The sequence below is a fragment of the Theobroma cacao genome, chromosome 1 (assembly GCF_053813885.1).
Source record: "Theobroma cacao isolate CCN51 chromosome 1, ASM5381388v1, whole genome shotgun sequence".
NCBI lineage: Eukaryota > Viridiplantae > Streptophyta > Magnoliopsida > Malvales > Malvaceae > Theobroma > Theobroma cacao.
The window spans coordinates 33458377-33476936 of record NC_142639.1 but is presented as its reverse complement, the minus strand read 5'-3'; positions in this window follow the sequence as shown (position 1 = coordinate 33476936).

Genomic DNA, 18560 nt, shown 5'->3' with positions numbered 1-18560 from the left:
AATTTTTAGTGAGTTTTCACATTCACGTCTAGCGGTCGGGTTCCCGGACCCGCACGTTACGACAGTATCAAAACATTGTCATTGCTTCACTAAGTCTCGATACACTGGGTGAAAGAATCGAGACCTCTCAAATTATTGAGACACTGAGTATCAGTCTAGATACCTTGTCTCTGCAGCTCAATAAAAATAGTGTTTTTGTCTTTCAAAAATCATGTGATGGTCATTAATCTGTTATAAATAAAAGATACAATCAATTTTTAAAGCAAAAACTCACTAAAAATCATTTTTAGACCCGTGTAAGTGAAATTTTGAACAAAAATTCACTGAATAGTTCTTATAACTGGATACCTTTTGAAAATGTATGTATGAATGTATGTATGATATGACATGTAATATGCACAACCAGCAATATACATATGTTCTCATTGTTGGTCAGGGTAAAGAGCAGTAATTGTCTCGTGGCAAAGGTCCGAGTGTTGGCCAAGTCACAGTCGAATGCCGTGAGCGCTTATATGCTGAATGCACTAAAAGGCTAGGATATATGCCTTCCCTACCATCATTTGGGTTTAGGTGAAGTGGTAGCGCCTGAGGTCCTACAAGTGGTATTAGAAACAAGGTCACGAGTTCCATTACAAGCAGGAGCAATTGCTCAGAGGAAGATTGTTGGCTAAGGTATTGGCAGCAAATATCCCATGATAGAGGTCCGAGTGTTGACCAAGTCACAATCAAATGCTATGGGCGCTTGTATGCTGAATGCACTATAAGGTTAGGATATGCGCCTTCCTTATCACCAACTGATTTTAGGCGAAGTGGTAGCACCTGAGATCCTATACTCATCAAATCAATCAAATAAGCAATAAAGAATTTACAAGAATAGCATCAACAATATCAATTATATCAACAAATAAAAATCCGTAAGACAAATTTATCTATATCAACAATATTAATTATTTCTAGCTTTAGATCTAGTTCTTAGCCCATGAAATGGATCACCAATGATTTTTCATGATTAGCATATCTTCTTTCTCTAGAATGGGTAAGTTCCCTTTCTTCTTCTACATGTTGAATTTGTTGTTTATGAATCATTTATTTTTCTTTGTTTGGTTCTTCTTGTTCATTATCAATTTTCACTTCTTCAAGTTTTTCGTTAAAGAATTCCTTTCTCATCATTAATTTGTTTCTTTCTTGAAGAAGGGTTAGATTCATCAAATATAACAAGAATAGATTCTACTACTTAAGTATTCATGGAACTGAATGAGTATGAACATTTAAATAGATGTTCAATATATGCATCAAATACTCATATTTTCAAGAAATATATGCAAATTAGTTCCAATACATGTCCAATGTATCATTAAGCATTATTAGTTATCATTAATTTTTCATTTAGCAAGCATTTTACCAATTCATTGTTAAGCAAGCATTTTAAGAAATATTCTCCAAATTATATATGAGAATTTTCAAATAAAGAAGATATCATTATTAATGAAGCATTACCACACCATTTTGCACTTGTTGTAATCATGTGAGAGAATATTATGATCAAGTAAGCATAGACATGATTAAAAAAAAAAAACTCTTCCTTCATTAATCATGATTCCAATTTATTTCATGAAATGCAAGCATGATTTCAATTTCACAATAATATGTAGACATATACCTATTCAAAGGTATGCAACCGTTTAAGTTCAAAGTACATGTTATTCCTCAATAATTCATGATTCATGAGTGATACCAATTGTTATGTGTTGGTCCTAAATAAATGTGCTAAAGGGGTGGTGAATAGCACTTTTTGACTCTTGGCAAGATGAGGAACTAATTTGAAGAGCAATGAAAATAAAAACAGAGTAGATAATGCATAGGAATTTAGAGTGATTCGGTCCAAGACCTACATCCACTACCTTGATTATTCAACCAAGGATTTTTCAAATCAATCCACTATAAAAGGTGAAATTCACAAGCTTTCACCAAGCTTTACAATGGCTTTTACCAAGCTCAGCCAAAACTTTTCATAATAGTTTTTACCGTGATCAACTAAAACTCAACACCTAACTCTTCAAGGCTAAGTTAGAACCTATACCCAATCAAGCAATCCTAGCTTGAATCAATCCCTTAGAGTGACTCACTCACTCTAAGAATACAAAAAGAGAAGTAATGAGAGTGTACCTATGATCACACGGTTGATCTAAGTGGTACAAGTGAAGTGCATATCACAATTACAAAGATGGGAGTTGAGTGTAGTAAATAAGCAGTAACTGTTTTCTGGTTTTTCAGCTCTTTTTTGTGTTCTCGGAAGCCTTCAATGCATTTTTAGCCATTGGAACCCTCTTTTATACTTGGAAAATCAGCTTTGAAGTGTATTAGACAGTTTCTGACCGTTGAAAACAATTTTGTTGTAGTTCTGGCCGTTAATCTATCTTTTAGTGCACAATTCAAATTTTCTAGTAGAATGCTCTTAGTCGACTAACTGATATCTTACTCGACTAAGTTGTCTTTGTGTTCTAATCTTAGTTTCTGGCAGTGTGCACTTAGTCGACTAACTTATTTCTTGGTCGACTAAGTTGGTTCTGTTTCTCAATACTCTTCAGTCCGCCAACTCCTGAGTTAAATCTTAGCTGACTAACTCTTCATTAATCGACTAAGGGGCTTCTATCTTGTTGATCAATTGTGACTTCCTTATTCCTATGCTCTTTGATATGTGCATTTGAATGATTGATTAATTATTTTCATATAATTTTTGTCCTACACACTCAAGTAGAAATATTAGACATAAATGAATGGGAATGTTTTATTATCATCAAAAACTAATGGAGCCAACATTATGAAATGTTGAAAATAAAGCACTTAACTCATGAAAATATTCACAGTTACCATTCAATAGTAATAGTTACTATTCAAGAAATGAGTATTCAAGTAAAGCACATTTGACATTCATTGCAAAGTCAAGATATAGGTTATGTTTCATTTGACATTTTAAGTCATTTCAGATAACCTATAAGCTAAAGTGATCAACTAATGTGCTTCCACTTTTTAGATCATATATACAAAAGGCTCATTTCTAACCAACTCGAACTTTTGAACAAGTCTTAAATGGCAGTATAAAGTTGTTCAAGTAGCTTAAAAAGAATAGTATGAAATCATTTTCACAAATTATGAGGCATATATATTTAAACTTATTAAATATTCATTATAGTCAAATCTTTAAGCTTAACTCACACTTCCTCCAAGATTGTGCAATTTATAACATGTCTTATATCAAATCAATTTTGCATGATCAAGATAGTGGATAAAGAATTGTGCACTTAATATTCAAGTAAGAATAGGAGACCAAATTCTCAATTTAAAAAAGCAAATAACTTAAGAAACCTAGTTGAATCAACACAATAAAAGTAAATGGCTCTCAGTATAGAAATCACACATTTTCCATTGTGTGCTTAGAGATCACTCAATCTTCAAGATTTTGTCTTTCCTTGTTCTAGCACATCTACAAGAGACATTCTCATTTAATCTTTTAAGAGGTTTCAAAATCCATTTTTAACATTTTATTTTCCCTTTCCAATTCAATTTTTACATTCCTCAAAAATTTATTTTCAACATTAAGTTTTGAAATCTTTTTTTTTTTTTGTGTCTCAAATTTATTTTCTCAAATTCACAAGCTAATTCTTCAAAAGCATTTTCCAATTCATTAAATGAATATGAGATGGGTTCAAAAAGTAAGGAGTTTACCTTGGATTCTTGGATTGAGGATTAGAATTTGCTTGACTCCTGTTCTTTTGTTGCCTTGTCCTTTGTTGAGCTTGCACAATGCTCTTCTTCTAATTTCTTTTCTTTCTTTGTTACCCCATAAAACTCTTCTCATTTTTCCCATACCTCTTTGATAGTTTCATATTTAGAGATTCTATTGTATTCCCTATCTCTAAGTGCATTAAAAAAAATGTGCATGTCTTTGGCATTGAGTTATAACACATCTAAGTCACTTGTATCATAGTCACTTATTTCCTTGGTTATCTTGAATGGACCATTATCAATTATTCTCCAAACTTTATAGTCGTTGGCTTGAACAAAGAACTTTATTTTATTTATCCAATAAGTAGTTCTTTTATTTATCCAATAAATGTAGTTCTCACCATTAAATAGAGGAGGCTCTATAATTGATTGTCCTTTGCTAAGAATTGTTGCAATGAAGTCCATGTCCATAAAAGTAATACTACCAATTCTTTCAATTTTGCATTTTGAGGTATCTCCATAGGTCACATATTCCCTTTTTACTTTCAAGTGTACAAATTTCTGCTTGGTACCAATTATGTGTCTTTAACATCCATTATCAATGTACCATGTTCCTTTTCCTTGTGCATTTCAAGCAATCTTTTTCATCATTAAGGTCTTTAAGGGCCATGAAGTAAAGATTGGCAACTTTTTCATCCTCTTCACTTTAAGACTCTTCCTCATCACTCCAAATGGCTACCATTGCTTTCTTTTTTTGATTTCTTGTATAGCTCTTCTTGGCATTTAAGCATTCATATTTAGTGTGACTGGGCTTTCTACATTCATAGCAAATAATGTGGTCTTTCTAGTGGTCACTTTTTGGCATATCTTTTCTTGTTTTTTCTCTCAGTACATTTCTTCTAAATGGTCTTCTACCTCTACCACCTTGTTTGTTTCTCAAGAATCTAGTAAACTTCCTAGTCAATAAAGCTATCTCTCCATCATCCTTTTCATTCTCATCTTCTACACTCTTTTTTTCCTCATCATACGTAGCTTTAAAAGTAATACCTTTCTTTTTAGTATCCTCCCTTAATGCATCATCTCTCTCACTCTCATGCTTAAGAGATATCTCATAAGTGAGTATAAGCCTACTAGCTCATCTAGCTTAAGGGCATTTAAATTCCTTGCTTTCTCTATGGTTATTAGTTTAGGCCTTTAATCTTTAGGCAAGCTATACAGCAACTTCCGCACCAATTATGCATTAGGGAAGTGTTTCCCAAGTGCTTTCCATAATAATGTCAGTGAACTTCTTATACATTTGAATTAAGCTCATAATCAAGGGTGAGTAATCTTATTTTTTACTCTTTCACTTGGTTTGTACCTTCATGTAGAGTCTAAGGAATCCCATACTTTTTTGGCATTTTCACACATGAAAACTCTATTAAATTCTTCTGGTCCGAAAGTACAATAAAGGGTATTGATGGCATTAAGTTGCATAAGCTTCTTATTTTTATCACCCCATTCTCTTCTAATCTTAATAACCATTTTATCTTTTACAAGCTTGGTGGGGATACAAGGACCCTTTAAAATGATGTTCCATACATTTATATCATCGGCTTTGGATGAAAATTTCCATCCTCCGTTTCCCATAAGGGTAATTATCAGCATTAAATAGAGAGGGTCTTACCATAAATTGTCCTTCGCAAAGGGGAATGGCTCTAGGTTGCAAGGTCATTGCTTTTAAGCTTCAAATGGATCTTTACTTTAGGTGTTTAAACCTACAAATTGAGATCAAAGCTCTAATACCAATTGTTAGAATGTTATCTTAAAAGATAAACCTCAAAAGAAGGGTGAATTGAGTAGTTTAAAAATTCTTTTGAAATCTTGAGGATTAAGGCACTTTTAGTCAAAGTAAGATTAAGAAACTTCTTTGAAAACAATGATATAAAATTGTAGAAATTCTTTTGCAAGTGATTCAAAACTGAACTTAAGGAATCAATAAGAATGGAAAACAATTTTAACAAACAAAAAGAAAACACAAAGATTTATAAAGGTTCGGCTTCAATGCCTACGTCCTCTCCTTTAGATCATCAATGAGTTTTTAAATCCACTATGAAACTACTTTTGTAAGACTCAAGAATAACCTTTACAACCAAGTATTTTCAAGACTTAGACTTAACCTTTTACACCAATCTTTTTAAGGATCAAACTTAACTCTTTTACTTTTTCACTTGGTTAAGGTATAACCACTCACAAATGCACTACCTTTCTAAGTTAAGGTATAACCTTTCACACTACCTTTCTAGGTTAAGGTATAACCTTTACAATGGATTACAAGGAAGGTTAAATGAAAGCTTAAATACCTATAAATAGGCTGAATAAAACAATAAATACAATGAGAGAATGAAGGCTTGACAAAAAAGTACAAGAATTTAAAGCTTAAGTAAGCAAGAATGAGAAGCACTAGATTTTAGAGTGATTCTTGAGAAATTTTCTAGTTGTTCTTTCACTCTAGCTGGGAAATTCTTCACCAAGTGTTTTCTCTCTTGAAAGTTATGCCTTAGACCTCTATTTATATATTGGTGTCCAAAAATAGCTATTTAGGGATGTGTGATTGAAAAAAATAGCCATAAATCAAGTCTTTTTTTGGCTTGTATGATGTGAGGTATCAATACCTTTGGTACAAGTCTTGATACTTTAATTGGCAAAATCAACTGAGGTCTTAATATCTTTGTTACATGTCTTGATACTTGTTCATCTTTGGCATTTCTCAAACTAAAACATGTCTCGATACATAGCAGTCTACTCTCTGGAGATCAAGTCTAAAGATGATATCTCGATACTTGGCAAGCAAGTCTTGATTCTTAGACAATTGCTCTTTAAAATTTGAAGTTCTGAAGGCAAGGTCTCAATACTTTGAAAATGAGTCTCAATACTTTGGCACTTGCTCTCTGAAAATTGAAATCTAAAGATGAAGTCTCAATACTTGGTAGCTTAGTTCTCAATACTTTCGAACTTGCTCTTTGGAATTTGCAATCGAAAGTGAAGTCTTGATACCTTGAAGCTTTGGTGTTGATACTTTTGAACTTGCTTTCTAAAACTTGGCATTTTTGAGGCAATGTCTTGATAATTCACATTCAAGTCTCGATACATCAGCCCTTGTCTTCTAGAAATTAAGTTTCAAAGTTGATATCTCAATAGCTTCCAAAGATGTCTCAGTACTTCTTTTTCCTTAAGTTGTTTCTTAGGCATTTTAAGCTTGAGGTATTGATACTTACTTACAATGTCTTGATACCTTAGTCACTTTAAGCAATTTCTAAGGCATTTTGAGCTTCAAATATTTACCCATTGTCCATGTAAATGCTTAAGGGGTTTTAATACTCTTAACCACTTGTATTTTAATCATTTGATTTTGTCATTCCAAAACAAGGATCAATTGTAAAGCTAATAGCTTCATCATCGAGTCCATTAAGTGTATTATGAAAGAGTGATTATTGGTTTAGTTAGCTCAAATAGAGTGAAATTTTAAGAGGGCGTGAATTGGAATCTTTAAAAACTTTTGCAATTTTAAAGATTATAAATATTTGTAAGCTTGAAAAACCTTTTAAAAACTTTTATAACACAACAAACTCTTGTAAGAACTTGGTTTTCAACAAATAAAAGCTTTGGGAATAGACAAAAGATTGCATAAATATTTTATAAAGACTCAGCCTCCTACTTACATCCTTTCCCTTAGCTTGCCATAGAGTTTTAAATCCACTAAAAAAAAGCTTCTTAAGGTTCAAACATAGCCTTCACAATCAACCTTTTCAAGACTAAGGTTTAACCTATCTATCTTTTCAATCGTTAAGGTATAACAAACAACTACCTTTTAATGGTTAATTAATGATACTATAGATTAAAACTAAGTGAGCTAGAGTTCCTTTTTAAGGCTGATACACTCAATAGGTACATTAGGTTTCAGTAGTAATGCATCAATACTTATCATGGTAGGTATCGATACTTACACCCCAACTTGAAAATTTTTGCTCTTCGGTTGAAATGTATCGATACTTATCAAAGCAAGTATCGATACTCATAACTTATCACTTTGAATTTTTTTAATTTATCACCAACAAGGTATTGATACTTCATAGAAAGGTATCAATACGTCTTGCTTGATAAGCATAAGGTATCAATACTTATAGCTTAAAAACCAGATTTCGAGTTGCTTTTGAATCATTTTCTATAGGAAACACTTAACCATTTCATTTTTGAACTTTATCAAACATTAATTCAAAGACAGTAATTTTGATTTAGATTTTTTCATTTCAAACTAGGATCAATTATAAAGTTAACAATTATTATTATTATTTTTTTAAAATGTGCATTATATGATATAGATTAGTTATCCACAAAACAACATTCTTGGAATTAGTTTCAATCCATAAATTAACATGTTTGTGCTACATGTGATTAACAAAAATAAAGAACGCCTCATTGGTGATACCTTTTAATTTTGCAAGGTTAAAGTCATCATCACCTACAAATTTTAACGACTTGATTTTAATTGGACTACCATGATCATGTAGAATTCCACCAATTCTTGCCTCACCTAGATTCCTTAGAAGCACCCCATCCACATTGAATTTTACCCATCCCTTTTATAGTGCCACCCAATCAACATCCTGTCTTACAACTTTAGTTTTCCATGTCAATTTTGCAACATATTGCAACATGTAACTTAATTACGTCATATAAGTGCATAACATCCCATACCTTCCTGTTAAAGACCACCTCATTACGAAACAGCCCCACTAACCAAGTAATTGCATAAAATGCAAGAATCCAAATCTTTTTTTCTACCTCCACTTTCACACATTGCTCTCCAAGGCAAAAAAAAAGAATTTTGGATTATCATGGGGAACCCACTTAATTCTACAATCAGAGCACCACATACATCATAGCTTTCAAGACTCACAACATGCAAAAAATAGATGTCTAATAGTTTTAGAACTTTGTTTGCACGAAGCACAAAGGGTCTGTTCCTCACTAATTAAACTTCTTTTTACAAGCTTGGATTTGACAGATATCTTTTCCCACTTTAGTTGCCATACAAACACCTTAACTCTAAAATGTGCATATCCAAGCCAAATCTTTTCCCACAAATCACTATTTTCACAATTGGAATTCAATGCTAGGTCACAAAAAAAATTTAGAGGATTACCTTTCATTAGATGCAGTTTCCATAGAACCCTACCATTCAGACGATCACTTAAAGTGTGCTCTTGAAGATAACTACATAATTGATAATTCTATTTTATAGAATTATTTTGTCTCATTTTCTTCTTAAAAGCTAGCTAAGTTCATGAGTTTATATTAGGATTTAGTTATTTTTAGTTATTCTTTTAATTAGTTTACTTTATTAAGTTATTTTCTTTTATACTACTTTTATGTTTATTTACTTTAGTTTAATTATTATTTATTAGTTTTTATACTTTTACAGGATTCTAAGAAATAAAGCTTCAAATTGGTGAAGAAAGGTAATTAAAGAGCCAAGGCTCTATCCATATATGTTGTGGTATTTTGAGCATAACTTCCACTCCATATTTCCAAATGGCATGAATTTTGGACTACTAGAAATCTGAGAGACAAAGATATAACTTTTATGAGATTACTTTACCCAGTTCTGCTTTGAAGATGGAGAAAATAGCATTGAAATTTGACAAAGTGTAGTAATCAGCAAGAGAAGACTTAAAGCTAGGACAGCACCATGGCATCGACGGTCTGTGCCATAGCATCGAGCAAACAAATCTAAAGAATTAGTGTAGAAAAGAAAAGCTACATGTTGATTAAGGTTTTATGGGTTTTACACTTATTCTAAGCCCATATTAAAGAGCCAAGTAGGTAAAATTAAGAAGATTAGGTTAGGTTAGTAATATAAAAAGAGAGCTTGCGAAAAAGTTAGCCGTAGGACACAACCTTAAGAAAGATTCAAGAAGTTAAAAGTTGAGGCTAAAGATTGAAGATTAAGGCTGCCAATATTTGTTTTTTCTTCTTCTTTAGCTTTTATTATTCTTGTAACTCTTGATAGCTAAACTTCATATGTTTTTATTTATTATTGCAATTATGAGTAGCTAATTTTTTTCCTCTAAGATTGCAATTAAACTCACATGTAGTTTAAATTTTTAATCCCTTTCTTTCTATTTTCAATGGAATTGAATTGTTTATTCCAATTTGTTCTTAATGCTTTTAATTGCTTAGCTACCAATTAAATTGATTTGGAAACTTAAACATAACTTGAGATAAGGAGTTTAGAATAGGCTAAAATTGGAATAACATATGATCATATTTATTTGTTTGGATGAATAAATTGATTTTTGTATAAGATAGAAATATACTTATATATTGTATGTAGCTATTATTAGAGGTTAAACTTAATGAGTTTATTTTAATTTTAATACACATAAAGATATAGTGTTTTAATTAAAATAGATATTTTTATAGGAGTTTCAAGAGAGCCTTATAAATAATTGAGGATTTTAGGTTAGTAATTCAATCCATTGGAATAAGTTAAGAGAGCGTGAGGTAAGATTTAGATGAAGTATGAGGGATATTGTAATCCTAGAGTTGTTTTTGTTGATTTTTATCCAATTTTATTATTGCTTTAGTTTTTAGTTTAAATTTTTGTTAATTTGATTTAGTTAATTTATAATTTATTTAGTTATTTGATTTTGTTTGTTTGGATAAAACTGAATTGTGTTAATCTTAGTACTTAGAGAAAATTTAAATCAATTCCCTATGGGATCGACATTTTGCTTGCCAATATATTATCTGTTTGATGTGTATACTTGCATGGGTAGAAAATTAGAACAACAATAATCTTGTCCACTATTAGAATTTCCAACCAAATAACTAGCGCCTTAACTTAATTTTCCATTTCTAGCCACTATTACTCTGTACTCCATGATCACATAATCGACCTTTTTTATATACTACAATTTAGAGAATTCTTGTTATAGAATCATAACCTCTAGCCATGCATGATGTCAATGAAATAGATTTACCATCACCTATAATAACTCCCATGTTAGCTGAAACTCGCAAAAAGAATTTGTCAATAGGCATTAAAGGAGATATGATATTTTTCTAAGTGTTTGAGCATTTACAAATGACCATAGCGTTAGGTAAAAGGGCATACAAATCGTAGTTATTATTTACTATCACAATTTCTCTCCATATACTTTTTGGCTCATTCCCATATCTCCACAGACATTTAGTTAAAAGTGCCCTATTTCTTATTTCTAAATCAATCAACCCAAGCCTTCTTTATTCTTTGTAATTACATACTTTATCCCACTTTACATAGTGCACTCCACTATTCTGATTATTTCCTGTCCAAAGAAAATGTCTTTGGATATGGTCCAATTTATCTCTAGTACTTCAAGGTACCTTAAACAATGACATAGAGAAGATAGGCAAACTACTACGCATTTTTTTCAATAGGATAACCCAACCTCCTTGAGAATATAATTTTGACTTCCACCCTTCCAACTTTGCGTCCACAAGATAGTTCCTAAAAAGCATTTTCCAACTCTTTAAATGAGTATGTAAATATGTCACAATGTGAGGAATTTACGTTCCATTCTTGATTTGAGGATTGTATTTTGCTTGACTCATTTTTTCTAATTTCTTTGTCATTTGTTGAGCATTCACTTTCTCAATCTTCTTCTTCTAATTCTTTTTCTTCTCCATACAACTCCTCTAGCCTTTCTCATGTTTCTTTGGTGTTGTTATACATAGACACTTGAATATATTCTTTCTCTCTAAGTGTAAAAAAGAAAGTGTGCATGGCTTTGGCATTTAATTGTAGCACATAAAAGTCACTTGTGTCCCACTCACTTATCTTTTTTGTTAACTTAATTAGACCATCTCTAATTATCTTCTAAGCCTCATAGTCATTAGCTTGAACAAATGTCTTCATTTTATTCTTCCAATGGATGTAGTTTTCACCATTGAATAGAATAGGCTCCATAATTGATTGTCCATGGCTAGAGGTTGTTGTAACGAATTCTATGGCCATGGGAGTGGTAGCACAACTTTCTTCAACTTTGCCTTTGAGTTATCCTCAAGGATCACATCTTCTTAATTTACTTCCAAGTTCAAAATTTGCTCATTCGCATGAGTTATGTGACTTGAGCATTCACTTTCAAGGCGCTGTGGTTTTTTCTTTTTGTACAATTTTCCTTATCTTTGGAGTTTTCAAAAGTCATAAGACAAAGGTTTTATCACTTTTTTTTTTTTTACAAATTACAATATTAATACTTATAAACTTCATCCATAATTATAAAATATACAAATAGTCTAAACATAAAAAAAAACATAACATTTGTTCCTTCACTCACATAACTATGTCTTTTTACATAAACCATCAAATTAACATTCAAGATTCAACATAAAAAAAAATCAAAAATAATAAAATTAACGTTCACAAAATAAAACTATCTAACACAAAACCATTAACCATCACAAATTATCAACTTGAATCTCCTCTATGACTTGACTCTTCACATGCACTCACATAACCTATCTTAACAATTGAAAGAAGATAAAAAATATAATTGGTATAATTTTTTTTAATAACAAAGTAAAAGAAGATTAAAAATGAAAAATTATGTAAAAAGTCATAAAATTTAATATTTACCTCAATTGAAGTATGAAGAATACATTTCTAACCTCTTCACTCATCAATCATCAACAATGGAAATAAAATCCACAATCCCAATCTTTGACATCTCTAACATGCATAAACAAAAAGAATTAAAAGAAATAAAGAAATAAGAATTGAAAACATAAAACTGAAGAAGTGAAAATATTAAATGTATATTATATTTTATATAAATTTAAAAATAATATATCTAATATTATATATATATTAATATATAAAATAAATTAGTTTGGTTTTTTGTTTAGTTTGGCTCAAAAATTTTAAAACCAAAAACCAAATAAAAAGGCAATAGGAGCAATTGACTCGATGGATCAATTAGACCAAATTGTTTTATTCAAATCGCATTTGATTTGGATGGATAATTAGTTTGGTCTAATTTTACTCATCTCTAGCTTAGAATATGCTGATCATTATAGTTTTTGATGATTGTGTATAGGACATTTTCCAGTTGTATAGTTTATGATTGCTACAAAATTTGTACCATTGTTTAGTCTTGTTGGCTGGGTTCTACCATGCAAAGGCATTGGATTGTTATGTCTACATGTGTTTTGGGATGCATTATTGTTTTTAACATGGAGCAGATTTTGAGTCACTATACTTACTTTTCAAAGTTTAAAAGTCTAAAATGCTTAGCAAGTTCTATAGTACGGTCATAAATTTTGACCTTACTATAAGGTCATTAAATATAAACCGTGAGATAGATAATATTTAATCACAGTCATTGATCATTAAGCAAATGTAAAATCGGTAAACCAAAAGGTCCGGTTATTAGTAAATTGAAATTAAAATGAAGAAGTGAAAAAAGGACTCTCCTCGACTCCATTCGACTCTCCTTTTATGGTTCCTTTTACTCTTTTTTTTCTTGGGTTTTAGTGTAAACTTTAGATTGTCGATAAAACTGATTTCGTTTCTATTGACAATTTTGTCTTGTTTACCTTATTGAAATTTTGCAATGAAATTTATCAAATCTCTTCACAAATGTAAATGTATAATTAATAAATAATAAGAATAATGAAACTTAAGATATTTAATTAAAAGAATACAAAACCATTAAAATAAATAAAACAAGTTTACGAAAATGAAACACGATCATCATTTAATTCATTACTCATCACCACATGCATTATTTATTTGTCATTACATGTTAACAATACATTTTACTCACAAATGATTACCTTGACGATGAGATTTGTTTGATAAGCTTGCGAATATGAGTTTTCTCGAGTAATTTCTTAGGTGAGAGAGTATACCCGAGTCCCACCAGCATGGTGGGCGAAGTTAGGAAATATTCTCAATAAAAGGTTTTCATTTCATATTTATCAAGATTTTTTTCATGCATTTCAAAATTGCATCATGTGCTCGTCATACCTATAAAATCGAATAATGGACCTTAAGTCATGAATAAAATAAAAAAAAGCAATGATTAAGAAAATATGAGAATAAAATTAAAAATTAAGGTTTAAATATGATACATATAATTAAATGGTACCGTTCGTGGAACTGACGTCACGGGGGTGCTAATCCTTCCTTGGGAGTACTCGAACTCCTAAACCAACTCTAAAAACTTGTAAACCAGATTGTTATTCTTTAAATACACCTAAAAACAATTTAGGATCTCGTTGAATAGAACAAAGTTAATAGGTGGCTAATTATACCTAGATAAAGAAAAAAATATTGGTGATGACTCCCAAACATAAAAAGTATCCACGTCGCAAGTAGCAAAAAGTATTAAAAATTCAAACTACATGTTGGGTTCAATTGTAATTCTAGACAAGAAATTTAGTTCTTCATAATTTCTAAAAACTTCACCCAAAAAAGTTTAACCATCAACATAAAACAAAAAAAAGTATAAAAAGAACTAAAAAAGAAAAGAAAACTCAGATTTGTTAGGTTTTCAATCTTTAATCCTCAAGAATTTTTCCTAGTTTTCTTGTTTGCTGGGAGGTTCTTTTTCTTCAGAAAAAACCTAGCTTTATTGTGTCTTTCAATTGCGTCAAAAGTGCCTTTAAATATGCTCCAAAAAGATCTAATTTGAGTCAAACCTAGAATCAAGATGTCTAAGATATTGTGTTGATCCCACGGCCTCACTTTCCCAACACCATGACACCGAACTTGCTATCTCCCAATACGCTCCCTACTGCACTTGATCAACTTGGGACATGATTTGCTCCTTGATCTGGGCCGAACTGGGCAAAAGGGTAAACTTGCAAATTGAAGCCTTATATCTTAGATTTTCAATGGCTCAAGAATCACATCAATTGAACTTTTTGAATGAGAAATATGCTATTGAAACATGTACGAGAGAAGCATTTGGCCATTCATGCACTCTTCTTCAACAATTGCAGTTGTTTTAATTACACACCTACAAAACCATAAAACTAACTCAATAATAGCTAAAATAAAAGCAAATTATCATCAAACTAAAATAAAATAACTTAAATTAAATCAACCCAGTATGATTTACTAAACTAAGTCAAATAAATAAAAATACCTAATTCCTAAACTTAATCTCAAGAACTTAGCCAATTTAATACTCAAAATGTGACAAAATAATTCTATATCATAAAGTTATCTAGCTCTTAGGGGAGCTTTTGGTTAAGGTGTTAGATGGGGAAATAGTTGAGGGAAACTTGAGAGAGAGAATGGTGTAAGGTAAGAGACGAAATTTGAACCCAATGACAGAAAGGATTCGATGTTGAGGATAATGAACCTCAATCTGAGCCCAAATACCATTGAAAAGGCTCACTCGATTATGCAAAGCAACAGCAAGCATAGGGTGAAGGTAGGGGAGGAAATCTACTAGAAATTATGCCAAATCTAGAGTTAGAGATAAAGAGGTCGACATGGTTCCAGTCTCAGATGGTGATATTGCCCCGACACAACTCTACAATCATCAAAGAGATGGAGGAAACACTTAATGTGGGTGTCAATGCAGGGTTAGATTTTGAGCAAAATGAGAGTGAAATGGTAAAGGCCTTCATTGCAGTGGACAAAGAGGACCTTGGGAACGCACACTCTTACTGGGTAGGTAGGTAAGTAGTTCTCTCCATATTCTGTGTTCATTTCTTTGTGTGATTGTGTTATGAGATGTCACGACCCGGTACTCCCCTCGAACCCGTGACAGTCGCCGCGTTGTCCCAATCAACACTCATTACCCAGAATGTCAACCGGAACCCGTAAGGCTTTAATATTAGTTTCTCTTTTCCTCGGTGAGCAACCGTTACCAAATATCATGTTCTAAAAGAATTTAAGCTATTTCCAACTGAAATCAATAAAAAAAATTATTTCTGTCTCACAGGGGCATTTTGGTCATTTTTTCTCAAAAGTTTCGAAACCAGTTAAAAATGTAGTATGCAAGCATAAAACACATAATTCATAATCATAAATAAATTTAAACAAACTTTCATTTAAAATGAAATTATAACTATTTGAATATAATAAAGATATAGAATAAAATATTCAATTTTCTCATAAAACAATATTTTTATAACACTGCATAATTAATTTTTACAGTGAAAAAGAAAAATAAATTCATATATATTGTAATACAGATAACCAAAGTATAAAATTAAATTTGCAGTGACACGTGGGCCCACGAACGATCAAAGGTATCTAGAGAGATAAACCTACATATTTTGAGGATGCCAGTCCAATTGTAATCCTTGATGAAATTAGCTATCTACCGATTATCCTGAGCCTGAAAGGTGTAGAAATGAGGGTGGTGAGATTATATAATCCCAGTGAGTAAACAAATATCATTTAAAATATCTAAAGGTGAGTAAAAAGAGACTATTAAAACATTTCATCAAACTGTAATTTATCATTTTTCAACTTATTTCAACCAAATGAAATCAATTTATTTAAATCAAGTAATCAGCATGGCTTATAAATTTCTTAAAAAGCTTGGCTCATGCCAAAAATTATTATCATACTCAGTTATCTGGGATACCTTGGCCGAGGACTATCCCAACTGAGTCCGCCAAGGCTATTAGAAAGTCATGTACGCATAAATCATGTTTTTATTTGAAAACATAGCCGTTCCTTGGCGTTGGCGTAGTTTCCCCTCATGTGGTGGTTTGGCGTGAAGTGAACTCTAAAAGTTATACCTCGGGAGTTACCCTACTCCCCTCTCCAACTGAGGTAAAATATAACGGGGTTTACCGTACCCCTCTAATAGGCTAGTCCACGAAAACCCGCCTACTGCAGCAAGCTAAACCCACCATACAATAAAATTTTGACAGCATGACAGGGCTAATATTTTACTACCCAACCTGCAAGGGTAAAATAAAACAATTCATACAATTCATAAAACACAGCCCAGCTAGTCATGCCAACACAATAACAATATAACATAAGCCATCAATTTCCAATCATAAAATTTACAACATACCAGTGGTCTCCAATTACTCTATTTTCAAAATCGTTATTTCGTTTCAAGACAATTTATAAAATATTTTCATTTAAACTCATTTTTGTTTATAAAACCTAAAATTTACCATTTGAACTCATTTTCATAAAATTCACCAAAATCGAATCAAAACATACTTTAGATAATTAAAATGATGATAAGGTTACTCACTATTTCAGAAGTCGAATCTCTAAAGTACTCCGATTATCAATCCTCGGGTACAATTTCCTTGCCCTTGTCGGAAGACTCACCACCTTAACACAGTACAAAATCGATAAACTTACTACATTGGTACTCAATTGAAATTAAACTAATTTAAACTACTAATGCATGATAGGAAATGCAAAAATGCACTGTTAACTATCTAAACCCGGCATTGGCCTAATTCGTCTTATCACCCGATTAAATTACTAACACGCCCGATTTAATCTCAAATTACTCCATTTCTTTTCTAATACCTCAATTCACCAAACATTATTCAAGTAACACCAATTTCAGCATCAAAACCCTCCCATTTCTTCATGGAAAAATTCGGCCATTACAGTGCACTAACACCGTGATTTTTCTTACTTAATTTTCTCACAATTATTCATCATTTTCTAAACCATTTCTCTTGAAATAATAACAATCCATCACCCACACACATCAAGGAAGATTCGGCCAATGAAGATTCATGAGGAAAATGGATTCTTTTCTTATTGTTTTGCTTCTAAATATGCTAAACTAACAAAAAACACTAACATATATTAAAATCAAATCAATCCAACATCTTTCTCTCTCCATACCCATTTTGACCAGCCATGAATTCATCATGAAAACATGTAATTTTAACCATGAAAAATAAGGAGAAATGCATGGGAAAGGTAGATCACAAGTCAAAATCAAGAAATTTTACCTTTGATTGCTTGATTACTTGAAATCCACCAATTTTCCCTTCAATTTTCCCATCTAGGGTTCTTGTTTTTCTTTTCTCCCTTTGTTCTTCCTTTGCTCTTGGTTTGGCCGGGCATATGAAGAAAATGGGCTGATTTTATGCTAAATTTAAAGCTAAATAATAAATGGTTATAAACTTGACACATGTCATCCTATTATTGGTCCATGTGTCATTTCTTAACTATTAAGCTTTCTCTCTCCACCATATAAATTTCTTCAATTATCCATGATAATTATGGGTAAAATCTATGAGTTGGACAAGTGTTCGGTGTCTAAAATTACAATTTTGCCCCTAGGGTGACAAAATTACCATTTTACCCCTATGCTCTGAAAAGTACCAGGATTTCAATTTTTCACTTCTCAACCTCAAATCATACTCCAAGAAGTCAAATATGATCAAAATCTTTCAAAACAATTCTCATTTTGTCCTCGAGTGGAAAAATTACCATTTTACCCGTAGATAGTGAAATTTTCGATTTGACTCCAAATTAATCATCGAACTCCGAATCACCATTCTAAGTCATTCTGAGACTTGAAAATTTTCAATTTCACCCTAAAATCTCTATTTGATCTAGTTTGAGGCTTAAATCAACTTTGTTCTATCTCTAGGTACAATACTGACTTTTGTCGATTTTTCGGGGCTCTCCTAGTATGTAAACATTCAGTCAATCACATGCATGTCATGACAAGTATTTTATAGAGTCAAGCTTGACATCTCCTCCCTCACTTGGATCAACCATATGATCCTTCTTCATGACTGATTTCGACATCCGACTAAATATTAATATTTTAATATTATTTTATTCT